Source organism: Schistocerca cancellata, unplaced genomic scaffold (genome assembly GCF_023864275.1).
Source record: "Schistocerca cancellata isolate TAMUIC-IGC-003103 unplaced genomic scaffold, iqSchCanc2.1 HiC_scaffold_532, whole genome shotgun sequence".
Lineage (NCBI taxonomy): Eukaryota > Metazoa > Arthropoda > Insecta > Orthoptera > Acrididae > Schistocerca > Schistocerca cancellata.
In genome coordinates, this window is record NW_026046546.1 from 1 (window position 1) to 27,686 (window position 27,686).

Genomic DNA, 27,686 nt, shown 5'->3' on the forward strand with positions numbered 1-27,686 from the left:
TTGCTGGGCCAGTGCTCAGACGCACTAGTTAGCGACTGCTAGCACAGATTACTGCGTTTGCAATTGAAATAGACACCGGGACAGCGCGAACGCAAGTCCCGACTACCAAAAATTATGCGCCCGAGTTACTCACATTTGGAGTAATCGCGGGGGTCAGCTCGACCGAAGTGCAATAATGGAAGAGCCTCACCCCGGAGGAACCGCCTTCATGATCACGGTAGCCCCTACGCCAGGGTAAGGTATGCTTTCGTCGCGCCACAGGCGAGAAATTTGTAGTGCCTCGCGCTCTCGAGATGTAACGAGAGCTCCTGACGTTTTTCGCAATCGGCGAACAGAATGGTGGCCGTCCATATACCTGTCCTCCTTACAAGAGAGCTATTGGCTGTCGAGTTAGATGGCAGACAGTCGTAACAACGCTCCTCTGCCGAGAAAAACGATGCATTTTGTGCGAGCACCATCATACGGCTCGCGGCGCCGGCCGCTGCTGGGGTTAATTTACCGTTCCCTCCGGAAGATGGCGGGCCAAGTCCGGGTTGCCGCCTCCGGGCCCTCCTCTCCGTCTCAAACGAGCCCTCTTTCTCGGCTGTTGAAACCGCGAATGAGATCTGCGGAATGAGTGCTTTCTGCAGCCACAATGCAAGCCACACTTTACTTTCCCCTCCTTCCAGGAGAGCCCTTAGTGCTAGCAAATACGGCAGCATTGTCACGCGCGGGTCGTCTGTCGCCGAGCAACTGAAGGACCACAGCTCACACTGTCAGATGTTCTAAGAAGAGCTGGATGCACTCGTGAGTGTTTGTGCGCGACGAACAAACAGGACGTCAGTGAACTCCAAGAGCGAACATCAATCAGCACGTTCGACATTCGACGCCGAGTAACAGAAGACACTTAAAAGGTAACACTTCTTTTTGCTTCTCCTTCCGAGTAGGCGTGTGAAAGCTCGATCGAATATTTGTGCAAATTTTCATTCAGAATATGGAGATATTTTCTTCACGCATAAGAGAGAAAAAATAAAGTTTCATTCATGACAACATTTCAGCTGTGTCCGGAAAGCGGGTTGATTTCGAAGAAGCAGATTAATTTTGCGGTATTTGGTAACCGATTGATACCTTGTAGCTATGGTGACATTAAATCCACCACCTTTCGTATCTTTGCTTAGACGTGCAGTACGTAAGGATAAACTAAATTGCTTTTTGTTTCTTTCTAATTACACTTGTTATAGAGAGAGAAAAAGAAGAGTTTTATGTTATTTCCACTCCATTCGAAACCTATCTGTTCTCACTCCAAGGGCGCCCATACGACAGACAGTTTGTACAGGGGGGTGGGGGACGGCTGAATCTGGAGGTATGGTGTACTTTTAATATTTTGGAAGACGAATAGCGAGCTTGTAAAGTAGCCATAAACAGATTTGAAGTTCCGCACCTGTTAAAGACGTGCGTAACACAGACTTTTTGACTCGATTTCTCGTAAGAAAAGCACCCCTGATAACATTGCGTTTTCTACTTTCCCTGAGAGCCCCGAGTACAGCTACCACGAAAGAAATTTTCTGCGCTCACCACGCCGTTTTTCGTCTTCCCCATGTTGTAACTGCTCATTACCAATCTTTTTTTATTTTTTCCGGTCGCCTGCAAAGTAGTCACATGAAACACAACATCTGCGACGACAAGACATTCCTTACAGAAAGTAAACGCTCACTGTCGTGGCCTAATAAACAGCCTACAGCGGTTCTCGTCCCATCACCGAATTTAAGCAACGCTGGCCCTTGTCAGTCAGCGTGGCCGCCTGGGAGCACAAGCTGCCGTTGCCTAGAATTTCTCTTCCCCGTTTTCGGTACAGTTGGCCACGTCCATTTCACATCCCCGCCAGCTCCTCAAGTGCCGCAAGTCTGCAAGTCTTGAGACGCTACGCTAGACGCTTGCTTCCGGCCCCTCATGTACCTGGCCACAGGCGACAATGCGTTCGGCTGGACGACGCCTCGTGTACGCCGGCTCGCGCCACCGCGGTCGCCGTGCGTGCAGGGAATGGCGCGCCGTCCAGTTGCGTTTGTGCGCGCATTCCCCTGATGGACAGAGAAGCCAAAAGTCGCCTGTTCGACCATTAATGGGGGTGTCGTACCAGAGTTAGACCGCTTGAGCCATCTCGCGGCTGCCGCTGCTACTACTGGTGCGCGTCCCCCGCGCTTATCGAACAGACAGTGTGCTCTGGCTCTGGGTTTGACGCCAGGTCGACGCAGACGTGTGGTACGCGCCTAGCGCGAGTGCTGCTGCGTTTGGCAGTCCCTTGCGGAACACGTTGCTGGCCGAGTGCTCAGACGCACTAGTTAGCGACTGCTAGCACAGATTACTGCGTTTGCAATTGAAATAGACACCGGGACAGCGCGAACGCAAGTCCCGACTACCAAAAATTATGCGCCCGAGTTACTCACATTTGGAGTAATCGCGGGGGTCAGCTCGACCGAAGTGCAATAATGGAAGAGCCTCACCCCGGAGGAACCGCCTTCATGATCACGGTAGCCCCTACGCCAGGTAAGTATGCTTTCGTCGCGCCACAGGCGAGAATTTGTAGTGCCTCGCGCTCTCGAGATGTAACGAGAGCTCCTGACGTTTTCGCAATCGGCGAACAGAATGGTGGCCGTCCATATACCTGTCTCCTTACAAGAGAGCTATTGGCTGTCGAGTTAGATGGCAGACAGTCGTAACAACGCTCCTCTGCCGAGAAAAACGATGCATTTTGTGCGAGCACCATCATACGGCTCGCGGCGCCGGCCGCTGCTGGGGTTAATTTACCGTTCCCTCCGGCAGATGGCGGGCCAAGTCCGGGTTGCCGCCTCCGGGCCCTCCTCTCCGTCTCAAACGAGCCCTCTTTCTCGGCTGTTGAAACCGCGAATGAGATCTGCGGAATGAGTGCTTTCTGCAGCCACAATGCAAGCCACACTTTACTTTCCCTCCTTCCAGGAGAGCCCTTAGTGCTAGCAAATACGGCAGCATTGTCACGCGCGGGTCGTCTGTCGCCGAGCAACTGAAGGACCACAGCTCACACTGTCAGATGTTCTAAGAGAGCTGGATGCACTCGTGAGTGTTGTGCGCGACGAACAAACAGGACGTCAGTGAACTCCAAGAGCGAACATCAATCAGCACGTTCGACATTCGACGCCGAGTAACAGAAGACACTTAAAAGGTAACACTTTCTTTTTGCTTCTCCTTCCGAGTAGGACGTGGGAAAGCTCGATCGAATATTTGTGCAAATTTTCATTCAGAATATGGAGATATTTTCTTCACGCATAAGAAGAGAAAAAATAAAGTTTCATTCATGACAACATTTCAGCTGTGTCCGGAAAGCGGGTTGATTTCGAAGAAGCAGATTAATTTTGCGGTATTTGGTAACCGATTGATACCTTGTAGCTATGGTGACATTAAATCCACCACCTTTCGTATCTTTGCTTAGACGTGCAGTACGTAAGGATAAACTAAATTGCTTTTGTTTCTTTCTAATTACACTTGTTATAGAGAGAGAAAAAGAAGAGTTTTATGTTATTTCCACTCCATTCGAAACCTATCTGTTCTCACTCCAAGGGCGCCCATACGACAGACAGTTTGTACAGGGGGTGGGGGACGGCTGAATCTGGAGGTATGGTGTACTTTTAATATTTTGGAAGACGAATAGCGAGCTTGTAAAGTAGCCATAAACAGATTTGAAGTTCCGCACCTGTTAAAGACGTGCGTAACACAGACTTTTTGACTCGATTTCTCGTAAGAAAAGCACCCCTGATAACATTGCGTTTTCTACTTTCCCTGAGAGCCCCGAGTACAGCTACCACGAAAGAAATTTTCTGCGCTCACCACGCCGTTTTTTCGTCTTCCCCATGTTGTAACTGCTCATTACCAATCTTTTTTTTTTTTTTCCGGTCGCCTGCAAAGTAGTCACATGAAACACAACATCTGCGACGACAAGACATTCCTTACAGAAAGTAAACGCTCACTGTCGTGGCCTAATAAACAGCCTACAGCGGTTCTCGTCCCATCACCGAATTTAAGCAACGCTGGCCCTTGTCAGTCAGCGTGGCCGCCTGGGAGCACAAGCTGCCGTTGCCTAGAATTTCTCTTCCCCGTTTTCGGTACAGTTGGCCACGTCATTTCACATCCCCGCCAGCTCCTCAAGTGCCGCAAGTCTGCAAGTCTTGAGACGCTACGCTAGACGCTTGCTTCCGGCCCCTCATGTACCTGGCCACAGGCGACAATGCGTTCGGCTGGACGACGCCTCGTGTACGCCGGCTCGCGCCCACCGCGGTCGCCGTGCGTGCAGGGAATGGCGCGCCGTCCAGTTGCGTTTGGCGCGCATTCCCCTGATGGACAGAGAAGCCAAAAGTCGCCGTTCGACCATTAATGGGGGTGTCGTACCAGAGTTAGACCGCTTGAGCCATCTCGCGGCTGCCGCTGCTACTACTGGTGCGCGTCCCCCGCGCTTATCGAACAGACAGTGTGCTCTGGCTCTGGGTTTGACGCCAGGTCGACGCAGACGTGTGGTACGCGCCTAGCGCGAGTGCTGCTGCGTTTGGCAGTCCCTTGCGGAACACGTTGCTGGCCGAGTGCTCAGACGCACTAGTTAGCGACTGCTAGCACAGATTACTGCGTTTGCAATTGAAATAGACACCGGGACAGCGCCGAACGCAAGTCCCGACTACCAAAAATTATGCGCCCGAGTTACTCACATTTGGAGTAATCGCGGGGGTCAGCTCGACCGAAGTGCAATAATGGAAGAGCCTCACCCGGAGGAACCGCCTTCATGATCACGGTAGCCCCTACGCCAGGTAAGTATGCTTTCGTCGCGCCACAGGCGAAAGAAAATTTGTAGTGCCTCGCGCTCTCGAGATGTAACGAGAGCTCCTGACGTTTTTCGCAATCGGCGAACAGAATGGTGGCCGTCCATATACCTGTCTCCTTACAAGAGAGCTATTGGCTGTCGAGTTAGATGGCAGACAGTCGTAACAACGCTCCTCTGCGAGAAAAACGATGCATTTTGTGCGAGCACCATCATACGGCTCGCGGCGCCGGCCGCTGCTGGGGTTAATTTACCGTTCCCTCCGGAAGATGGCGGGCCAAGTCCGGGTTGCCGCCTCCGGGCCCTCCTCTCCGTCTCAAACGAGCCCTCTTTCTCGGCTGTGAAACCGCGAATGAGATCTGCGGAATGAGTGCTTTCTGCAGCCACAATGCAAGCCACACTTTACTTTCCTCCTTCCAGGAGAGCCCTTAGTGCTAGCAAATACGGCAGCATTGTCACGCGCGGTCGTCTGTCGCCGAGCAACTGAAGGGACCACAGCTCACACTGTCAGATGTTCTAAGAGAGCTGGATGCACTCGTGAGTGTTGTGCGCGACGAACAAACAGGACGTCAGTGAACTCCAAGAGCGAACATCAATCAGCACGTTCGACATTCGACGCCGAGTAACAGAAGACACTTAAAAGGTAACACTTCTTTTTGCTTCTCCTTCCGAGTAGGACGTGGAAAGCTCGATCGAATATTTGTGCAAATTTTCATTCAGAATATGGAGATATTTTCTTCACGCATAAGAGAGAAAAAATAAGTTTCATTCATGACAACATTTCAGCTGTGTCGGAAAGCGGGTTGATTTCGAAGAAGCAGATTAATTTTGCGGTATTTGGTAACCGATTGATACCTTGTAGCTATGGTGACATTAAATCCACCCACCTTTCGTATCTTTGCTTAGACGTGCAGTACGTAAGGATAAACTAAATTGCTTTTTGTTTCTTTCTAATTACACTTGTTTATAGAGAGAGAAAAAGAAGAGTTTTATGTTATTTCCACTCCATTCGAAACCTATCTGTTCTCACTCCAAGGGCGCCCATACGACAGACAGTTTGTACAGGGGGTGGGGGACGGCTGAATCTGGAGGTATGGGTGTACTTTTAATATTTTGGAAGACGAATAGCGAGCTTGTAAAGTAGCCATAAACAGATTTGAAGTTCCGCACCTGTTAAAGACGTGCGTAACACAGACTTTTTGACTCGATTTCTCGTAAGAAAAGCACCCTGATAACATTGCGTTTTCTACTTTCCCTGAGAGCCCCGAGTACAGCTACCACGAAAGAAATTTTCTGCGCTCACCACGCCGTTTTTCGTCTTCCCCATGTTGTAACTGCTCATTACCAATCTTTTTTTTTTTTTTCCGTCGCCCTGCAAAGTACGTCACATGAAACACAACATCTGCGACGACAAGACATTCCTTACAGAAAGTAAACGCTCACTGTCGTGGCCTAATAAACAGCCTACAGCGGTTCTCGTCCCATCACCGAATTTAAGCAACGCTGGCCCTTGTCAGTCAGCGTGGCCGCTGGGAGCACAAGCTGCCGTTGCCTAGAATTTCTCTTCCCCGTTTTCGGTACAGTTGGCCACGTCATTTCACATCCCCGCCAGCTCCTCAAGTGCCGCAAGTCTGCAAGTCTTGAGACGCTACGCTAGACGCTTGCTTCCGGCCCCTCATGTACCTGGCCACAGGCGACAATGCGTTCGGCTGGACGGACGCCTCGTGTACGCCGGCTCGCGCCACCGCGGTCGCCGTGCGTGCAGGGAATGGCGCGCCGTCCAGTTGCGTTTGGCGCGCATTCCCCTGATGGACAGAGAAGCCAAAAGTCGCCGTTCGACCATTAATGGGGGTGGTCGTACCAGAGTTAGACCGCTTGAGCCATCTCGCGGCTGCCGCTGCTACTACTGGTGCGCGTCCCCCGCGCTTATCGAACAGACAGTGTGCTCTGGCTCTGGGTTTGACGCCAGGTCGACGCCAGACGTGTGGTACGCGCCTAGCGCGAGTGCTGCTGCGTTTGGCAGTCCCTTGCGGAACACGTTGCTGGCCGAGTGCTCAGACGCACTAGTTAGCGACTGCTAGCACAGATTACTGCGTTTGCAATTGAAATAGACACCGGGACAGCGCGAACGCAAGTCCCGACTACCAAAATTATGCGCCCGAGTTACTCACATTTGGAGTAATCGCGGGGGTCAGCTCGACCGAAGTGCAATAATGGAAGAGCCTCACCCCGGAGGAACCGCCTTCATGATCACGGTAGCCCCTACGCCAGGTAAGTATGCTTTCGTCGCGCCACAGGCGAGAATTTGTAGTGCCTCGCGCTCTCGAGATGTAACGAGAGCTCCTGACGTTTTCGCAATCGGCGAACAGAATGGTGGCCGTCCATATACCTGTCTCCTTACAAGAGAGCTATTGGCTGTCGAGTTAGATGGCAGACAGTCGTAACAACGCTCCTCTGCCGAGAAAAACGATGCATTTTGTGCGAGCACCATCATACGGCTCGCGGCGCCGGCCGCTGCTGGGGTTAATTTACCGTTCCCTCCGGAAGATGGCGGGCCAAGTCCGGGTTGCCGCCTCCGGGCCCTCCTCTCCGTCTCAAACGAGCCCTCTTTCTCGGCTGTTGAAACCGCGAATGAGATCTGCGGAATGAGTGCTTTCTGCAGCCACAATGCAAGCCACACTTTACTTTCCCTCCTTCCAGGAGAGCCCTTAGTGCTAGCAAATACGGCAGCATTGTCACGCGCGGTCGTCTGTCGCCGAGCAACTGAAGGACCACAGCTCACACTGTCAGATGTTCTAAGAGAGCTGGATGCACTCGTGAGTGTTGTGCGCGACGAACAAACAGGACGTCAGTGAACTCCAAGAGCGAACATCAATCAGCACGTTCGACATTCGACGCCGAGTAACAGAAGACACTTAAAAGGTAACACTTCTTTTTGCTTCTCCTTCCGAGTAGGACGTGGAAAGCTCGATCGAATATTTGTGCAAATTTTCATTCAGAATATGGAGATATTTTCTTCACGCATAAGAGAGAAAAAATAAAGTTTCATTCATGACAACATTTCAGCTGTGTCCGGAAAGCGGTGTTGATTTCGAAGAAGCAGATTAATTTTGCGGTATTTGGTAACCGATTGATACCTTGTAGCTATGGTGACATTAAATCCACCACCTTTCGTATCTTTGCTTAGACGTGCAGTACGTAAGGATAAACTAAATTGCTTTTTGTTTCTTTCTAATTACACTTGTTATAGAGAGAGAAAAAGAAGAGTTTTATGTTATTTCCACTCCATTCGAAACCTATCTGTTCTCACTCCAAGGGCGCCCATACGACAGACAGTTTGTACAGGGGGTGGGGGACGGCTGAATCTGGAGGTATGGTGTACTTTTAATATTTTGGAAGACGAATAGCGAGCTTGTAAAGTAGCCATAAACAGATTTGAAGTTCCGCACCTGTTAAAGACGTGCGTAACACAGACTTTTTGACTCGATTTCTCGTAAGAAAAGCACCCCTGATAACATTGCGTTTTCTACTTTCCCTGAGAGCCCCGAGTACAGCTACCACGAAAGAAATTTTCTGCGCTCACCACGCCGTTTTTCGTCTTCCCCATGTTGTAACTGCTCATTACCAATCTTTTTTTTTTTTTTCCGGTCGCCTGCAAAGTAGTCACATGAAACACAACATCTGCGACGACAAGACATTCCTTACAGAAAGTAAACGCTCACTGTCGTGGCCTAATAAACAGCCTACAGCGGTTCTCGTCCCATCACCGAATTTAAGCAACGCTGGCCCTTGTCAGTCAGCGTGGCCGCCTGGGAGCACAAGCTGCCGTTGCCTAGAATTTCTCTTCCCCGTTTTCGGTACAGTTGGCCACGTCATTTCACATCCCCGCCAGCTCCTCAAGTGCCGCAAGTCTGCAAGTCTTGAGACGCTACGCTAGACGCTTGCTTCCGGCCCCTCATGTACCTGGCCACAGGCGACAATGCGTTCGGCTGGACGACGCCTCGTGTACGCCGGCTCGCGCCACCGCGGTCGCCGTGCGTGCAGGGAATGGCGCGCCGTCCAGTTGCGTTTGGCGCGCATTCCCCTGATGGACAGAGAAGCCAAAAGTCGCCGTTCGACCATTAATGGGGGTGTCGTACCAGAGTTAGACCGCTTGAGCCATCTCGCGGCTGCCGCTGCTACTACTGGTGCGCGTCCCCCGCGCTTATCGAACAGACAGTGTGCTCTGGCTCTGGGTTTGACGCCAGGTCGACGCAGACGTGTGGTACGCGCCTAGCGCGAGTGCTGCTGCGTTTGGCAGTCCCTTGCGGAACACGTTGCTGGCCGAGTGCTCAGACGCACTAGTTAGCGACTGCTAGCACAGATTACTGCGTTTGCAATTGAAATAGACACCGGGACAGCGCGAACGCAAGTCCCGACTACCAAAAATTATGCGCCCGAGTTACTCACATTTGGAGTAATCGCGGGGGTCAGCTCGACCGAAGTGCAATAATGGAAGAGCCTCACCCCGGAGGAACCGCCTTCATGATCACGGTAGCCCCTACGCCAGGTAAGTATGCTTTCGTCGCGCCACAGGCGAGAATTTGTAGTGCCTCGCGCTCTCGAGATGTAACGAGAGCTCCTGACGTTTTCGCAATCGGCGAACAGAATGGTGGCCGTCCATATACCTGTCTCCTTACAAGAGAGCTATTGGCTGTCGAGTTAGATGGCAGACAGTCGTAACAACGCTCCTCTGCCGAGAAAAACGATGCATTTTGTGCGAGCACCATCATACGGCTCGCGGCGCCGGCCGCTGCTGGGGTTAATTTACCGTTCCCTCCGGAAGATGGCGGGCCAAGTCCGGGTTGCCGCCTCCGGGCCCTCCTCTCCGTCTCAAACGAGCCCTCTTTCTCGGCTGTTGAAACCGCGAATGAGATCTGCGGAATGAGTGCTTTCTGCAGCCACAATGCAAGCCACACTTTACTTTCCCTCCTTCCAGGAGAGCCCTTAGTGCTAGCAAATACGGCAGCATTGTCACGCGCGGTCGTCTGTCGCCGAGCAACTGAAGGACCACAGCTCACACTGTCAGATGTTCTAAGAGAGCTGGATGCACTCGTGAGTGTTGTGCGCGACGAACAAACAGGACGTCAGTGAACTCCAAGAGCGAACATCAATCAGCACGTTCGACATTCGACGCCGAGTAACAGAAGACACTTAAAAGGTAACACTTCTTTTTGCTTCTCCTTCCGAGTAGGACGTGGAAAGCTCGATCGAATATTTGTGCAAATTTTCATTCAGAATATGGAGATATTTTCTTCACGCATAAGAGAGAAAAAATAAAGTTTCATTCATGACAACATTTCAGCTGTGTCCGGAAAGCGGGTTGATTTCGAAGAAGCAGATTAATTTTGCGGTATTTGGTAACCGATTGATACCTTGTAGCTATGGTGACATTAAATCCACCACCTTTCGTATCTTTGCTTAGACGTGCAGTACGTAAGGATAAACTAAATTGCTTTTTGTTTCTTTCTAATTACACTTGTTATAGAGAGAGAAAAAGAAGAGTTTTATGTTATTTCCACTCCATTCGAAACCTATCTGTTCTCACTCCAAGGGCGCCCATACGACAGACAGTTTGTACAGGGGGTGGGGGACGGCTGAATCTGGAGGTATGGTGTACTTTTAATATTTTGGAAGACGAATAGCGAGCTTGTAAAGTAGCCATAAACAGATTTGAAGTTCCGCACCTGTTAAAGACGTGCGTAACACAGACTTTTTGACTCGATTTCTCGTAAGAAAAGCACCCCTGATAACATTGCGTTTTCTACTTTCCCTGAGAGCCCCGAGTACAGCTACCACGAAAGAAATTTTCTGCGCTCACCACGCCGTTTTTCGTCTTCCCCATGTTGTAACTGCTCATTACCAATCTTTTTTTTTTTTTTCCGGTCGCCTGCAAAGTAGTCACATGAAACACAACATCTGCGACGACAAGACATTCCTTACAGAAAGTAAACGCTCACTGTCGTGGCCTAATAAACAGCCTACAGCGGTTCTCGTCCCATCACCGAATTTAAGCAACGCTGGCCCTTGTCAGTCAGCGTGGCCGCCTGGGAGCACAAGCTGCCGTTGCCTAGAATTTCTCTTCCCCGTTTTCGGTACAGTTGGCCACGTCATTTCACATCCCCGCCAGCTCCTCAAGTGCCGCAAGTCTGCAAGTCTTGAGACGCTACGCTAGACGCTTGCTTCCGGCCCCTCATGTACCTGGCCACAGGCGACAATGCGTTCGGCTGGACGACGCCTCGTGTACGCCGGCTCGCGCCACCGCGGTCGCCGTGCGTGCAGGGAATGGCGCGCCGTCCAGTTGCGTTTGGCGCGCATTCCCCTGATGGACAGAGAAGCCAAAAGTCGCCGTTCGACCATTAATGGGGGTGTCGTACCAGAGTTAGACCGCTTGAGCCATCTCGCGGCTGCCGCTGCTACTACTGGTGCGCGTCCCCCGCGCTTATCGAACAGACAGTGTGCTCTGGCTCTGGGTTTGACGCCAGGTCGACGCAGACGTGTGGTACGCGCCTAGCGCGAGTGCTGCTGCGTTTGGCAGTCCCTTGCGGAACACGTTGCTGGCCGAGTGCTCAGACGCACTAGTTAGCGACTGCTAGCACAGATTACTGCGTTTGCAATTGAAATAGACACCGGGACAGCGCGAACGCAAGTCCCGACTACCAAAAATTATGCGCCCGAGTTACTCACATTTGGAGTAATCGCGGGGGTCAGCTCGACCGAAGTGCAATAATGGAAGAGCCTCACCCCGGAGGAACCGCCTTCATGATCACGGTAGCCCCTACGCCAGGTAAGTATGCTTTCGTCGCGCCACAGGCGAGAATTTGTAGTGCCTCGCGCTCTCGAGATGTAACGAGAGCTCCTGACGTTTTCGCAATCGGCGAACAGAATGGTGGCCGTCCATATACCTGTCTCCTTACAAGAGAGCTATTGGCTGTCGAGTTAGATGGCAGACAGTCGTAACAACGCTCCTCTGCCGAGAAAAACGATGCATTTTGTGCGAGCACCATCATACGGCTCGCGGCGCCGGCCGCTGCTGGGGTTAATTTACCGTTCCCTCCGGAAGATGGCGGGCCAAGTCCGGGTTGCCGCCTCCGGGCCCTCCTCTCCGTCTCAAACGAGCCCTCTTTCTCGGCTGTTGAAACCGCGAATGAGATCTGCGGAATGAGTGCTTTCTGCAGCCACAATGCAAGCCACACTTTACTTTCCCTCCTTCCAGGAGAGCCCTTAGTGCTAGCAAATACGGCAGCATTGTCACGCGCGGTCGTCTGTCGCCGAGCAACTGAAGGACCACAGCTCACACTGTCAGATGTTCTAAGAGAGCTGGATGCACTCGTGAGTGTTGTGCGCGACGAACAAACAGGACGTCAGTGAACTCCAAGAGCGAACATCAATCAGCACGTTCGACATTCGACGCCGAGTAACAGAAGACACTTAAAAGGTAACACTTCTTTTTGCTTCTCCTTCCGAGTAGGACGTGGAAAGCTCGATCGAATATTTGTGCAAATTTTCATTCAGAATATGGAGATATTTTCTTCACGCATAAGAGAGAAAAAATAAAGTTTCATTCATGACAACATTTCAGCTGTGTCCGGAAAGCGGGTTGATTTCGAAGAAGCAGATTAATTTTGCGGTATTTGGTAACCGATTGATACCTTGTAGCTATGGTGACATTAAATCCACCACCTTTCGTATCTTTGCTTAGACGTGCAGTACGTAAGGATAAACTAAATTGCTTTTTGTTTCTTTCTAATTACACTTGTTATAGAGAGAGAAAAAGAAGAGTTTTATGTTATTTCCACTCCATTCGAAACCTATCTGTTCTCACTCCAAGGGCGCCCATACGACAGACAGTTTGTACAGGGGGTGGGGGACGGCTGAATCTGGAGGTATGGTGTACTTTTAATATTTTGGAAGACGAATAGCGAGCTTGTAAAGTAGCCATAAACAGATTTGAAGTTCCGCACCTGTTAAAGACGTGCGTAACACAGACTTTTTGACTCGATTTCTCGTAAGAAAAGCACCCCTGATAACATTGCGTTTTCTACTTTCCCTGAGAGCCCCGAGTACAGCTACCACGAAAGAAATTTTCTGCGCTCACCACGCCGTTTTTCGTCTTCCCCATGTTGTAACTGCTCATTACCAATCTTTTTTTTTTTTTTCCGGTCGCCTGCAAAGTAGTCACATGAAACACAACATCTGCGACGACAAGACATTCCTTACAGAAAGTAAACGCTCACTGTCGTGGCCTAATAAACAGCCTACAGCGGTTCTCGTCCCATCACCGAATTTAAGCAACGCTGGCCCTTGTCAGTCAGCGTGGCCGCCTGGGAGCACAAGCTGCCGTTGCCTAGAATTTCTCTTCCCCGTTTTCGGTACAGTTGGCCACGTCATTTCACATCCCCGCCAGCTCCTCAAGTGCCGCAAGTCTGCAAGTCTTGAGACGCTACGCTAGACGCTTGCTTCCGGCCCCTCATGTACCTGGCCACAGGCGACAATGCGTTCGGCTGGACGACGCCTCGTGTACGCCGGCTCGCGCCACCGCGGTCGCCGTGCGTGCAGGGAATGGCGCGCCGTCCAGTTGCGTTTGGCGCGCATTCCCCTGATGGACAGAGAAGCCAAAAGTCGCCGTTCGACCATTAATGGGGGTGTCGTACCAGAGTTAGACCGCTTGAGCCATCTCGCGGCTGCCGCTGCTACTACTGGTGCGCGTCCCCCGCGCTTATCGAACAGACAGTGTGCTCTGGCTCTGGGTTTGACGCCAGGTCGACGCAGACGTGTGGTACGCGCCTAGCGCGAGTGCTGCTGCGTTTGGCAGTCCCTTGCGGAACACGTTGCTGGCCGAGTGCTCAGACGCACTAGTTAGCGACTGCTAGCACAGATTACTGCGTTTGCAATTGAAATAGACACCGGGACAGCGCGAACGCAAGTCCCGACTACCAAAAATTATGCGCCCGAGTTACTCACATTTGGAGTAATCGCGGGGGTCAGCTCGACCGAAGTGCAATAATGGAAGAGCCTCACCCCGGAGGAACCGCCTTCATGATCACGGTAGCCCCTACGCCAGGTAAGTATGCTTTCGTCGCGCCACAGGCGAGAATTTGTAGTGCCTCGCGCTCTCGAGATGTAACGAGAGCTCCTGACGTTTTCGCAATCGGCGAACAGAATGGTGGCCGTCCATATACCTGTCTCCTTACAAGAGAGCTATTGGCTGTCGAGTTAGATGGCAGACAGTCGTAACAACGCTCCTCTGCCGAGAAAAACGATGCATTTTGTGCGAGCACCATCATACGGCTCGCGGCGCCGGCCGCTGCTGGGGTTAATTTACCGTTCCCTCCGGAAGATGGCGGGCCAAGTCCGGGTTGCCGCCTCCGGGCCCTCCTCTCCGTCTCAAACGAGCCCTCTTTCTCGGCTGTTGAAACCGCGAATGAGATCTGCGGAATGAGTGCTTTCTGCAGCCACAATGCAAGCCACACTTTACTTTCCCTCCTTCCAGGAGAGCCCTTAGTGCTAGCAAATACGGCAGCATTGTCACGCGCGGTCGTCTGTCGCCGAGCAACTGAAGGACCACAGCTCACACTGTCAGATGTTCTAAGAGAGCTGGATGCACTCGTGAGTGTTGTGCGCGACGAACAAACAGGACGTCAGTGAACTCCAAGAGCGAACATCAATCAGCACGTTCGACATTCGACGCCGAGTAACAGAAGACACTTAAAAGGTAACACTTCTTTTTGCTTCTCCTTCCGAGTAGGACGTGGAAAGCTCGATCGAATATTTGTGCAAATTTTCATTCAGAATATGGAGATATTTTCTTCACGCATAAGAGAGAAAAAATAAAGTTTCATTCATGACAACATTTCAGCTGTGTCCGGAAAGCGGGTTGATTTCGAAGAAGCAGATTAATTTTGCGGTATTTGGTAACCGATTGATACCTTGTAGCTATGGTGACATTAAATCCACCACCTTTCGTATCTTTGCTTAGACGTGCAGTACGTAAGGATAAACTAAATTGCTTTTTGTTTCTTTCTAATTACACTTGTTATAGAGAGAGAAAAAGAAGAGTTTTATGTTATTTCCACTCCATTCGAAACCTATCTGTTCTCACTCCAAGGGCGCCCATACGACAGACAGTTTGTACAGGGGGTGGGGGACGGCTGAATCTGGAGGTATGGTGTACTTTTAATATTTTGGAAGACGAATAGCGAGCTTGTAAAGTAGCCATAAACAGATTTGAAGTTCCGCACCTGTTAAAGACGTGCGTAACACAGACTTTTTGACTCGATTTCTCGTAAGAAAAGCACCCCTGATAACATTGCGTTTTCTACTTTCCCTGAGAGCCCCGAGTACAGCTACCACGAAAGAAATTTTCTGCGCTCACCACGCCGTTTTTCGTCTTCCCCATGTTGTAACTGCTCATTACCAATCTTTTTTTTTTTTTTCCGGTCGCCTGCAAAGTAGTCACATGAAACACAACATCTGCGACGACAAGACATTCCTTACAGAAAGTAAACGCTCACTGTCGTGGCCTAATAAACAGCCTACAGCGGTTCTCGTCCCATCACCGAATTTAAGCAACGCTGGCCCTTGTCAGTCAGCGTGGCCGCCTGGGAGCACAAGCTGCCGTTGCCTAGAATTTCTCTTCCCCGTTTTCGGTACAGTTGGCCACGTCATTTCACATCCCCGCCAGCTCCTCAAGTGCCGCAAGTCTGCAAGTCTTGAGACGCTACGCTAGACGCTTGCTTCCGGCCCCTCATGTACCTGGCCACAGGCGACAATGCGTTCGGCTGGACGACGCCTCGTGTACGCCGGCTCGCGCCACCGCGGTCGCCGTGCGTGCAGGGAATGGCGCGCCGTCCAGTTGCGTTTGGCGCGCATTCCCCTGATGGACAGAGAAGCCAAAAGTCGCCGTTCGACCATTAATGGGGGTGTCGTACCAGAGTTAGACCGCTTGAGCCATCTCGCGGCTGCCGCTGCTACTACTGGTGCGCGTCCCCCGCGCTTATCGAACAGACAGTGTGCTCTGGCTCTGGGTTTGACGCCAGGTCGACGCAGACGTGTGGTACGCGCCTAGCGCGAGTGCTGCTGCGTTTGGCAGTCCCTTGCGGAACACGTTGCTGGCCGAGTGCTCAGACGCACTAGTTAGCGACTGCTAGCACAGATTACTGCGTTTGCAATTGAAATAGACACCGGGACAGCGCGAACGCAAGTCCCGACTACCAAAAATTATGCGCCCGAGTTACTCACATTTGGAGTAATCGCGGGGGTCAGCTCGACCGAAGTGCAATAATGGAAGAGCCTCACCCCGGAGGAACCGCCTTCATGATCACGGTAGCCCCTACGCCAGGTAAGTATGCTTTCGTCGCGCCACAGGCGAGAATTTGTAGTGCCTCGCGCTCTCGAGATGTAACGAGAGCTCCTGACGTTTTCGCAATCGGCGAACAGAATGGTGGCCGTCCATATACCTGTCTCCTTACAAGAGAGCTATTGGCTGTCGAGTTAGATGGCAGACAGTCGTAACAACGCTCCTCTGCCGAGAAAAACGATGCATTTTGTGCGAGCACCATCATACGGCTCGCGGCGCCGGCCGCTGCTGGGGTTAATTTACCGTTCCCTCCGGAAGATGGCGGGCCAAGTCCGGGTTGCCGCCTCCGGGCCCTCCTCTCCGTCTCAAACGAGCCCTCTTTCTCGGCTGTTGAAACCGCGAATGAGATCTGCGGAATGAGTGCTTTCTGCAGCCACAATGCAAGCCACACTTTACTTTCCCTCCTTCCAGGAGAGCCCTTAGTGCTAGCAAATACGGCAGCATTGTCACGCGCGGTCGTCTGTCGCCGAGCAACTGAAGGACCACAGCTCACACTGTCAGATGTTCTAAGAGAGCTGGATGCACTCGTGAGTGTTGTGCGCGACGAACAAACAGGACGTCAGTGAACTCCAAGAGCGAACATCAATCAGCACGTTCGACATTCGACGCCGAGTAACAGAAGACACTTAAAAGGTAACACTTCTTTTTGCTTCTCCTTCCGAGTAGGACGTGGAAAGCTCGATCGAATATTTGTGCAAATTTTCATTCAGAATATGGAGATATTTTCTTCACGCATAAGAGAGAAAAAATAAAGTTTCATTCATGACAACATTTCAGCTGTGTCCGGAAAGCGGGTTGATTTCGAAGAAGCAGATTAATTTTGCGGTATTTGGTAACCGATTGATACCTTGTAGCTATGGTGACATTAAATCCACCACCTTTCGTATCTTTGCTTAGACGTGCAGTACGTAAGGATAAACTAAATTGCTTTTTGTTTCTTTCTAATTACACTTGTTATAGAGAGAGAAAAAGAAGAGTTTTATGTTATTTCCACTCCATTCGAAACCTATCTGTTCTCACTCCAAGGGCGCCCATACGACAGACAGTTTGTACAGGGGGTGGGGGACGGCTGAATCTGGAGGTATGGTGTACTTTTAATATTTTGGAAGACGAATAGCGAGCTTGTAAAGTAGCCATAAACAGATTTGAAGTTCCGCACCTGTTAAAGACGTGCGTAACACAGACTTTTTGACTCGATTTCTCGTAAGAAAAGCACCCCTGATAACATTGCGTTTTCTACTTTCCCTGAGAGCCCCGAGTACAGCTACCACGAAAGAAATTTTCTGCGCTCACCACGCCGTTTTTCGTCTTCCCCATGTTGTAACTGCTCATTACCAATCTTTTTTTTTTTTTCCGGTCGCCTGCAAAGTAGTCACATGAAACACAACATCTGCGACGACAAGACATTCCTTACAGAAAGTAAACGCTCACTGTCGTGGCCTAATAAACAGCCTACAGCGGTTCTCGTCCCATCACCGAATTTAAGCAACGCTGGCCCTTGTCAGTCAGCGTGGCCGCCTGGGAGCACAAGCTGCCGTTGCCTAGAATTTCTCTTCCCCGTTTTCGGTACAGTTGGCCACGTCATTTCACATCCCCGCCAGCTCCTCAAGTGCCGCAAGTCTGCAAGTCTTGAGACGCTACGCTAGACGCTTGCTTCCGGCCCCTCATGTACCTGGCCACAGGCGACAATGCGTTCGGCTGGACGACGCCTCGTGTACGCCGGCTCGCGCCACCGCGGTCGCCGTGCGTGCAGGGAATGGCGCGCCGTCCAGTTGCGTTTGGCGCGCATTCCCCTGATGGACAGAGAAGCCAAAAGTCGCCGTTCGACCATTAATGGGGGTGTCGTACCAGAGTTAGACCGCTTGAGCCATCTCGCGGCTGCCGCTGCTACTACTGGTGCGCGTCCCCCGCGCTTATCGAACAGACAGTGTGCTCTGGCTCTGGGTTTGACGCCAGGTCGACGCAGACGTGTGGTACGCGCCTAGCGCGAGTGCTGCTGCGTTTGGCAGTCCCTTGCGGAACACGTTGCTGGCCGAGTGCTCAGACGCACTAGTTAGCGACTGCTAGCACAGATTACTGCGTTTGCAATTGAAATAGACACCGGGACAGCGCGAACGCAAGTCCCGACTACCAAAAATTATGCGCCCGAGTTACTCACATTTGGAGTAATCGCGGGGGTCAGCTCGACCGAAGTGCAATAATGGAAGAGCCTCACCCCGGAGGAACCGCCTTCATGATCACGGTAGCCCCTACGCCAGGTAAGTATGCTTTCGTCGCGCCACAGGCGAGAATTTGTAGTGCCTCGCGCTCTCGAGATGTAACGAGAGCTCCTGACGTTTTCGCAATCGGCGAACAGAATGGTGGCCGTCCATATACCTGTCTCCTTACAAGAGAGCTATTGGCTGTCGAGTTAGATGGCAGACAGTCGTAACAACGCTCCTCTGCCGAGAAAAACGATGCATTTTGTGCGAGCACCATCATACGGCTCGCGGCGCCGGCCGCTGCTGGGGTTAATTTACCGTTCCCTCCGGAAGATGGCGGGCCAAGTCCGGGTTGCCGCCTCCGGGCCCTCCTCTCCGTCTCAAACGAGCCCTCTTTCTCGGCTGTTGAAACCGCGAATGAGATCTGCGGAATGAGTGCTTTCTGCAGCCACAATGCAAGCCACACTTTACTTTCCCTCCTTCCAGGAGAGCCCTTAGTGCTAGCAAATACGGCAGCATTGTCACGCGCGGTCGTCTGTCGCCGAGCAACTGAAGGACCACAGCTCACACTGTCAGATGTTCTAAGAGAGCTGGATGCACTCGTGAGTGTTGTGCGCGACGAACAAACAGGACGTCAGTGAACTCCAAGAGCGAACATCAATCAGCACGTTCGACATTCGACGCCGAGTAACAGAAGACACTTAAAAGGTAACACTTCTTTTTGCTTCTCCTTCCGAGTAGGACGTGGAAAGCTCGATCGAATATTTGTGCAAATTTTCATTCAGAATATGGAGATATTTTCTTCACGCATAAGAGAGAAAAAATAAAGTTTCATTCATGACAACATTTCAGCTGTGTCCGGAAAGCGGGTTGATTTCGAAGAAGCAGATTAATTTTGCGGTATTTGGTAACCGATTGATACCTTGTAGCTATGGTGACATTAAATCCACCACCTTTCGTATCTTTGCTTAGACGTGCAGTACGTAAGGATAAACTAAATTGCTTTTTGTTTCTTTCTAATTACACTTGTTATAGAGAGAGAAAAAGAAGAGTTTTATGTTATTTCCACTCCATTCGAAACCTATCTGTTCTCACTCCAAGGGCGCCCATACGACAGACAGTTTGTACAGGGGGTGGGGGACGGCTGAATCTGGAGGTATGGTGTACTTTTAATATTTTGGAAGACGAATAGCGAGCTTGTAAAGTAGCCATAAACAGATTTGAAGTTCCGCACCTGTTAAATACGTGCGTAACACAGACTTTTTGACTCGATTTCTCGTAAGAAAAGCACCCCTGATAACATTGCGTTTTCTACTTTCCCTGAGAGCCCCGAGTACAGCTACCACGAAAGAAATTTTCTGCGCTCACCACGCCGTTTTTCGTCTTCCCCATGTTGTAACTGCTCATTACCAATCTTTTTTTTTTTTTTCCGGTCGCCTGCAAAGTAGTCACATGAAACACAACATCTGCGACGACAAGACATTCCTTACAGAAAGTAAACGCTCACTGTCGTGGCCTAATAAACAGCCTACAGCGGTTCTCGTCCCATCACCGAATTTAAGCAACGCTGGCCCTTGTCAGTCAGCGTGGCCGCCTGGGAGCACAAGCTGCCGTTGCCTAGAATTTCTCTTCCCCGTTTTCGGTACAGTTGGCCACGTCATTTCACATCCCCGCCAGCTCCTCAAGTGCCGCAAGTCTGCAAGTCTTGAGACGCTACGCTAGACGCTTGCTTCCGGCCCCTCATGTACCTGGCCACAGGCGACAATGCGTTCGGCTGGACGACGCCTCGTGTACGCCGGCTCGCGCCACCGCGGTCGCCGTGCGTGCAGGGAATGGCGCGCCGTCCAGTTGCGTTTGGCGCGCATTCCCCTGATGGACAGAGAAGCCAAAAGTCGCCGTTCGACCATTAATGGGGGTGTCGTACCAGAGTTAGACCGCTTGAGCCATCTCGCGGCTGCCGCTGCTACTACTGGTGCGCGTCCCCCGCGCTTATCGAACAGACAGTGTGCTCTGGCTCTGGGTTTGACGCCAGGTCGACGCAGACGTGTGGTACGCGCCTAGCGCGAGTGCTGCTGCGTTTGGCAGTCCCTTGCGGAACACGTTGCTGGCCGAGTGCTCAGACGCACTAGTTAGCGACTGCTAGCACAGATTACTGCGTTTGCAATTGAAATAGACACCGGGACAGCGCGAACGCAAGTCCCGACTACCAAAAATTATGCGCCCGAGTTACTCACATTTGGAGTAATCGCGGGGGTCAGCTCGACCGAAGTGCAATAATGGAAGAGCCTCACCCCGGAGGAACCGCCTTCATGATCACGGTAGCCCCTACGCCAGGTAAGTATGCTTTCGTCGCGCCACAGGCGAGAATTTGTAGTGCCTCGCGCTCTCGAGATGTAACGAGAGCTCCTGACGTTTTCGCAATCGGCGAACAGAATGGTGGCCGTCCATATACCTGTCTCCTTACAAGAGAGCTATTGGCTGTCGAGTTAGATGGCAGACAGTCGTAACAACGCTCCTCTGCCGAGAAAAACGATGCATTTTGTGCGAGCACCATCATACGGCTCGCGGCGCCGGCCGCTGCTGGGGTTAATTTACCGTTCCCTCCGGAAGATGGCGGGCCAAGTCCGGGTTGCCGCCTCCGGGCCCTCCTCTCCGTCTCAAACGAGCCCTCTTTCTCGGCTGTTGAAACCGCGAATGAGATCTGCGGAATGAGTGCTTTCTGCAGCCACAATGCAAGCCACACTTTACTTTCCCTCCTTCCAGGAGAGCCCTTAGTGCTAGCAAATACGGCAGCATTGTCACGCGCGGTCGTCTGTCGCCGAGCAACTGAAGGACCACAGCTCACACTGTCAGATGTTCTAAGAGAGCTGGATGCACTCGTGAGTGTTGTGCGCGACGAACAAACAGGACGTCAGTGAACTCCAAGAGCGAACATCAATCAGCACGTTCGACATTCGACGCCGAGTAACAGAAGACACTTAAAAGGTAACACTTCTTTTTGCTTCTCCTTCCGAGTAGGACGTGGAAAGCTCGATCGAATATTTGTGCAAATTTTCATTCAGAATATGGAGATATTTTCTTCACGCATAAGAGAGAAAAAATAAAGTTTCATTCATGACAACATTTCAGCTGTGTCCGGAAAGCGGGTTGATTTCGAAGAAGCAGATTAATTTTGCGGTATTTGGTAACCGATTGATACCTTGTAGCTATGGTGACATTAAATCCACCACCTTTCGTATCTTTGCTTAGACGTGCAGTACGTAAGGATAAACTAAATTGCTTTTTGTTTCTTTCTAATTACACTTGTTATAGAGAGAGAAAAAGAAGAGTTTTATGTTATTTCCACTCCATTCGAAACCTATCTGTTCTCACTCCAAGGGCGCCCATACGACAGACAGTTTGTACAGGGGGTGGGGGACGGCTGAATCTGGAGGTATGGTGTACTTTTAATATTTTGGAAGACGAATAGCGAGCTTGTAAAGTAGCCATAAACAGATTTGAAGTTCCGCACCTGTTAAAGACGTGCGTAACACAGACTTTTTGACTCGATTTCTCGTAAGAAAAGCACCCCTGATAACATTGCGTTTTCTACTTTCCCTGAGAGCCCCGAGTACAGCTACCACGAAAGAAATTTTCTGCGCTCACCACGCCGTTTTTCGTCTTCCCCATGTTGTAACTGCTCATTACCAATCTTTTTTTTTTTTTCCGGTCGCCTGCAAAGTAGTCACATGAAACACAACATCTGCGACGACAAGACATTCCTTACAGAAAGTAAACGCTCACTGTCGTGGCCTAATAAACAGCCTACAGCGGTTCTCGTCCCATCACCGAATTTAAGCAACGCTGGCCCTTGTCAGTCAGCGTGGCCGCCTGGGAGCACAAGCTGCCGTTGCCTAGAATTTCTCTTCCCCGTTTTCGGTACAGTTGGCCACGTCATTTCACATCCCCGCCAGCTCCTCAAGTGCCGCAAGTCTGCAAGTCTTGAGACGCTACGCTAGACGCTTGCTTCCGGCCCCTCATGTACCTGGCCACAGGCGACAATGCGTTCGGCTGGACGACGCCTCGTGTACGCCGGCTCGCGCCACCGCGGTCGCCGTGCGTGCAGGGAATGGCGCGCCGTCCAGTTGCGTTTGGCGCGCATTCCCCTGATGGACAGAGAAGCCAAAAGTCGCCGTTCGACCATTAATGGGGGTGTCGTACCAGAGTTAGACCGCTTGAGCCATCTCGCGGCTGCCGCTGCTACTACTGGTGCGCGTCCCCCGCGCTTATCGAACAGACAGTGTGCTCTGGCTCTGGGTTTGACGCCAGGTCGACGCAGACGTGTGGTACGCGCCTAGCGCGAGTGCTGCTGCGTTTGGCAGTCCCTTGCGGAACACGTTGCTGGCCGAGTGCTCAGACGCACTAGTTAGCGACTGCTAGCACAGATTACTGCGTTTGCAATTGAAATAGACACCGGGACAGCGCGAACGCAAGTCCCGACTACCAAAAATTATGCGCCCGAGTTACTCACATTTGGAGTAATCGCGGGGGTCAGCTCGACCGAAGTGCAATAATGGAAGAGCCTCACCCCGGAGGAACCGCCTTCATGATCACGGTAGCCCCTACGCCAGGTAAGTATGCTTTCGTCGCGCCACAGGCGAGAATTTGTAGTGCCTCGCGCTCTCGAGATGTAACGAGAGCTCCTGACGTTTTCGCAATCGGCGAACAGAATGGTGGCCGTCCATATACCTGTCTCCTTACAAGAGAGCTATTGGCTGTCGAGTTAGATGGCAGACAGTCGTAACAACGCTCCTCTGCCGAGAAAAACGATGCATTTTGTGCGAGCACCATCATACGGCTCGCGGCGCCGGCCGCTGCTGGGGTTAATTTACCGTTCCCTCCGGAAGATGGCGGGCCAAGTCCGGGTTGCCGCCTCCGGGCCCTCCTCTCCGTCTCAAACGAGCCCTCTTTCTCGGCTGTTGAAACCGCGAATGAGATCTGCGGAATGAGTGCTTTCTGCAGCCACAATGCAAGCCACACTTTACTTTCCCTCCTTCCAGGAGAGCCCTTAGTGCTAGCAAATACGGCAGCATTGTCACGCGCGGTCGTCTGTCGCCGAGCAACTGAAGGACCACAGCTCACACTGTCAGATGTTCTAAGAGAGCTGGATGCACTCGTGAGTGTTGTGCGCGACGAACAAACAGGACGTCAGTGAACTCCAAGAGCGAACATCAATCAGCACGTTCGACATTCGACGCCGAGTAACAGAAGACACTTAAAAGGTAACACTTCTTTTTGCTTCTCCTTCCGAGTAGGACGTGGAAAGCTCGATCGAATATTTGTGCAAATTTTCATTCAGAATATGGAGATATTTTCTTCACGCATAAGAGAGAAAAAATAAAGTTTCATTCATGACAACATTTCAGCTGTGTCCGGAAAGCGGGTTGATTTCGAAGAAGCAGATTAATTTTGCGGTATTTGGTAACCGATTGATACCTTGTAGCTATGGTGACATTAAATCCACCACCTTTCGTATCTTTGCTTAGACGTGCAGTACGTAAGGATAAACTAAATTGCTTTTTGTTTCTTTCTAATTACACTTGTTATAGAGAGAGAAAAAGAAGAGTTTTATGTTATTTCCACTCCATTCGAAACCTATCTGTTCTCACTCCAAGGGCGCCCATACGACAGACAGTTTGTACAGGGGGTGGGGGACGGCTGAATCTGGAGGTATGGTGTACTTTTAATATTTTGGAAGACGAATAGCGAGCTTGTAAAGTAGCCATAAACAGATTTGAAGTTCCGCACCTGTTAAAGACGTGCGTAACACAGACTTTTTGACTCGATTTCTCGTAAGAAAAGCACCCCTGATAACATTGCGTTTTCTACTTTCCCTGAGAGCCCCGAGTACAGCTACCACGAAAGAAATTTTCTGCGCTCACCACGCCGTTTTTCGTCTTCCCCATGTTGTAACTGCTCATTACCAATCTTTTTTTTTTTTTTCCGGTCGCCTGCAAAGTAGTCACATGAAACACAACATCTGCGACGACAAGACATTCCTTACAGAAAGTAAACGCTCACTGTCGTGGCCTAATAAACAGCCTACAGCGGTTCTCGTCCCATCACCGAATTTAAGCAACGCTGGCCCTTGTCAGTCAGCGTGGCCGCCTGGGAGCACAAGCTGCCGTTGCCTAGAATTTCTCTTCCCCGTTTTCGGTACAGTTGGCCACGTCATTTCACATCCCCGCCAGCTCCTCAAGTGCCGCAAGTCTGCAAGTCTTGAGACGCTACGCTAGACGCTTGCTTCCGGCCCCTCATGTACCTGGCCACAGGCGACAATGCGTTCGGCTGGACGACGCCTCGTGTACGCCGGCTCGCGCCACCGCGGTCGCCGTGCGTGCAGGGAATGGCGCGCCGTCCAGTTGCGTTTGGCGCGCATTCCCCTGATGGACAGAGAAGCCAAAAGTCGCCGTTCGACCATTAATGGGGGTGTCGTACCAGAGTTAGACCGCTTGAGCCATCTCGCGGCTGCCGCTGCTACTACTGGTGCGCGTCCCCCGCGCTTATCGAACAGACAGTGTGCTCTGGCTCTGGGTTTGACGCCAGGTCGACGCAGACGTGTGGTACGCGCCTAGCGCGAGTGCTGCTGCGTTTGGCAGTCCCTTGCGGAACACGTTGCTGGCCGAGTGCTCAGACGCACTAGTTAGCGACTGCTAGCACAGATTACTGCGTTTGCAATTGAAATAGACACCGGGACAGCGCGAACGCAAGTCCCGACTACCAAAAATTATGCGCCCGAGTTACTCACATTTGGAGTAATCGCGGGGGTCAGCTCGACCGAAGTGCAATAATGGAAGAGCCTCACCCCGGAGGAACCGCCTTCATGATCACGGTAGCCCCTACGCCAGGTAAGTATGCTTTCGTCGCGCCACAGGCGAGAATTTGTAGTGCCTCGCGCTCTCGAGATGTAACGAGAGCTCCTGACGTTTTCGCAATCGGCGAACAGAATGGTGGCCGTCCATATACCTGTCTCCTTACAAGAGAGCTATTGGCTGTCGAGTTAGATGGCAGACAGTCGTAACAACGCTCCTCTGCCGAGAAAAACGATGCATTTTGTGCGAGCACCATCATACGGCTCGCGGCGCCGGCCGCTGCTGGGGTTAATTTACCGTTCCCTCCGGAAGATGGCGGGCCAAGTCCGGGTTGCCGCCTCCGGGCCCTCCTCTCCGTCTCAAACGAGCCCTCTTTCTCGGCTGTTGAAACCGCGAATGAGATCTGCGGAATGAGTGCTTTCTGCAGCCACAATGCAAGCCACACTTTACTTTCCCTCCTTCCAGGAGAGCCCTTAGTGCTAGCAAATACGGCAGCATTGTCACGCGCGGTCGTCTGTCGCCGAGCAACTGAAGGACCACAGCTCACACTGTCAGATGTTCTAAGAGAGCTGGATGCACTCGTGAGTGTTGTGCGCGACGAACAAACAGGACGTCAGTGAACTCCAAGAGCGAACATCAATCAGCACGTTCGACATTCGACGCCGAGTAACAGAAGACACTTAAAAGGTAACACTTCTTTTTGCTTCTCCTTCCGAGTAGGACGTGGAAAGCTCGATCGAATATTTGTGCAAATTTTCATTCAGAATATGGAGATATTTTCTTCACGCATAAGAGAGAAAAAATAAAGTTTCATTCATGACAACATTTCAGCTGTGTCCGGAAAGCGGGTTGATTTCGAAGAAGCAGATTAATTTTGCGGTATTTGGTAACCGATTGATACCTTGTAGCTATGGTGACATTAAATCCACCACCTTTCGTATCTTTGCTTAGACGTGCAGTACGTAAGGATAAACTAAATTGCTTTTTGTTTCTTTCTAATTACACTTGTTATAGAGAGAGAAAAAGAAGAGTTTTATGTTATTTCCACTCCATTCGAAACCTATCTGTTCTCACTCCAAGGGCGCCCATACGACAGACAGTTTGTACAGGGGGTGGGGGACGGCTGAATCTGGAGGTATGGTGTACTTTTAATATTTTGGAAGACGAATAGCGAGCTTGTAAAGTAGCCATAAACAGATTTGAAGTTCCGCACCTGTTAAAGACGTGCGTAACACAGACTTTTTGACTCGATTTCTCGTAAGAAAAGCACCCCTGATAACATTGCGTTTTCTACTTTCCCTGAGAGCCCCGAGTACAGCTACCACGAAAGAAATTTTCTGCGCTCACCACGCCGTTTTTCGTCTTCCCCATGTTGTAACTGCTCATTACCAATCTTTTTTTTTTTTTTCCGGTCGCCTGCAAAGTAGTCACATGAAACACAACATCTGCGACGACAAGACATTCCTTACAGAAAGTAAACGCTCACTGTCGTGGCCTAATAAACAGCCTACAGCGGTTCTCGTCCCATCACCGAATTTAAGCAACGCTGGCCCTTGTCAGTCAGCGTGGCCGCCTGGGAGCACAAGCTGCCGTTGCCTAGAATTTCTCTTCCCCGTTTTCGGTACAGTTGGCCACGTCATTTCACATCCCCGCCAGCTCCTCAAGTGCCGCAAGTCTGCAAGTCTTGAGACGCTACGCTAGACGCTTGCTTCCGGCCCCTCATGTACCTGGCCACAGGCGACAATGCGTTCGGCTGGACGACGCCTCGTGTACGCCGGCTCGCGCCACCGCGGTCGCCGTGCGTGCAGGGAATGGCGCGCCGTCCAGTTGCGTTTGGCGCGCATTCCCCTGATGGACAGAGAAGCCAAAAGTCGCCGTTCGACCATTAATGGGGGTGTCGTACCAGAGTTAGACCGCTTGAGCCATCTCGCGGCTGCCGCTGCTACTACTGGTGCGCGTCCCCCGCGCTTATCGAACAGACAGTGTGCTCTGGCTCTGGGTTTGACGCCAGGTCGACGCAGACGTGTGGTACGCGCCTAGCGCGAGTGCTGCTGCGTTTGGCAGTCCCTTGCGGAACACGTTGCTGGCCGAGTGCTCAGACGCACTAGTTAGCGACTGCTAGCACAGATTACTGCGTTTGCAATTGAAATAGACACCGGGACAGCGCGAACGCAAGTCCCGACTACCAAAAATTATGCGCCCGAGTTACTCACATTTGGAGTAATCGCGGGGGTCAGCTCGACCGAAGTGCAATAATGGAAGAGCCTCACCCCGGAGGAACCGCCTTCATGATCACGGTAGCCCCTACGCCAGGTAAGTATGCTTTCGTCGCGCCACAGGCGAGAATTTGTAGTGCCTCGCGCTCTCGAGATGTAACGAGAGCTCCTGACGTTTTCGCAATCGGCGAACAGAATGGTGGC

At 51.4% G+C, this 27,686-nt stretch overlaps 13 non-coding genes across 13 annotated transcripts; all 13 read right to left on the bottom strand.

The window, feature by feature from the left end:
• Positions 1-75: 75 nt before the first annotated feature.
• LOC126129318 (U1 spliceosomal RNA) lies at positions 76-243 on the bottom strand. The gene has a single exon (XR_007527274.1). It is a non-coding gene; the product is annotated as a U1 spliceosomal RNA (small nuclear RNA).
• Positions 244-2,365: 2,122 nt separating this feature from the next.
• Positions 2,366-2,531, bottom strand: LOC126129300 (U1 spliceosomal RNA). The gene has a single exon (XR_007527257.1). It is a non-coding gene; the product is annotated as a U1 spliceosomal RNA (small nuclear RNA).
• A 2,116-nt stretch (positions 2,532-4,647) lies between these two features.
• Positions 4,648-4,813, bottom strand: LOC126129317 (U1 spliceosomal RNA). The gene has a single exon (XR_007527273.1). It is a non-coding gene; the product is annotated as a U1 spliceosomal RNA (small nuclear RNA).
• A 2,117-nt stretch (positions 4,814-6,930) lies between these two features.
• On the bottom strand, positions 6,931-7,095 carry LOC126129316 (U1 spliceosomal RNA). The gene has a single exon (XR_007527272.1). It is a non-coding gene; the product is annotated as a U1 spliceosomal RNA (small nuclear RNA).
• Positions 7,096-9,207: 2,112 nt separating this feature from the next.
• Positions 9,208-9,373, bottom strand: LOC126129312 (U1 spliceosomal RNA). Its single transcript, XR_007527268.1, has one exon. It is a non-coding gene; the product is annotated as a U1 spliceosomal RNA (small nuclear RNA).
• Positions 9,374-11,484: 2,111 nt separating this feature from the next.
• Positions 11,485-11,650, bottom strand: LOC126129321 (U1 spliceosomal RNA). The gene has a single exon (XR_007527275.1). It is a non-coding gene; the product is annotated as a U1 spliceosomal RNA (small nuclear RNA).
• Positions 11,651-13,761: 2,111 nt separating this feature from the next.
• LOC126129322 (U1 spliceosomal RNA) lies at positions 13,762-13,927 on the bottom strand. Its single transcript, XR_007527276.1, has one exon. It is a non-coding gene; the product is annotated as a U1 spliceosomal RNA (small nuclear RNA).
• Positions 13,928-16,038: 2,111 nt separating this feature from the next.
• On the bottom strand, positions 16,039-16,204 carry LOC126129323 (U1 spliceosomal RNA). Its single transcript, XR_007527277.1, has one exon. It is a non-coding gene; the product is annotated as a U1 spliceosomal RNA (small nuclear RNA).
• A 2,110-nt stretch (positions 16,205-18,314) lies between these two features.
• LOC126129301 (U1 spliceosomal RNA) lies at positions 18,315-18,480 on the bottom strand. Its single transcript, XR_007527258.1, has one exon. It is a non-coding gene; the product is annotated as a U1 spliceosomal RNA (small nuclear RNA).
• Positions 18,481-20,591: 2,111 nt separating this feature from the next.
• LOC126129302 (U1 spliceosomal RNA) lies at positions 20,592-20,757 on the bottom strand. The gene has a single exon (XR_007527259.1). It is a non-coding gene; the product is annotated as a U1 spliceosomal RNA (small nuclear RNA).
• A 2,110-nt stretch (positions 20,758-22,867) lies between these two features.
• On the bottom strand, positions 22,868-23,033 carry LOC126129303 (U1 spliceosomal RNA). The gene has a single exon (XR_007527260.1). It is a non-coding gene; the product is annotated as a U1 spliceosomal RNA (small nuclear RNA).
• Positions 23,034-25,144: 2,111 nt separating this feature from the next.
• Positions 25,145-25,310, bottom strand: LOC126129304 (U1 spliceosomal RNA). The gene has a single exon (XR_007527261.1). It is a non-coding gene; the product is annotated as a U1 spliceosomal RNA (small nuclear RNA).
• A 2,111-nt stretch (positions 25,311-27,421) lies between these two features.
• On the bottom strand, positions 27,422-27,587 carry LOC126129305 (U1 spliceosomal RNA). The gene has a single exon (XR_007527262.1). It is a non-coding gene; the product is annotated as a U1 spliceosomal RNA (small nuclear RNA).
• Between the last annotated feature and the right edge of the window lie 99 nt (positions 27,588-27,686).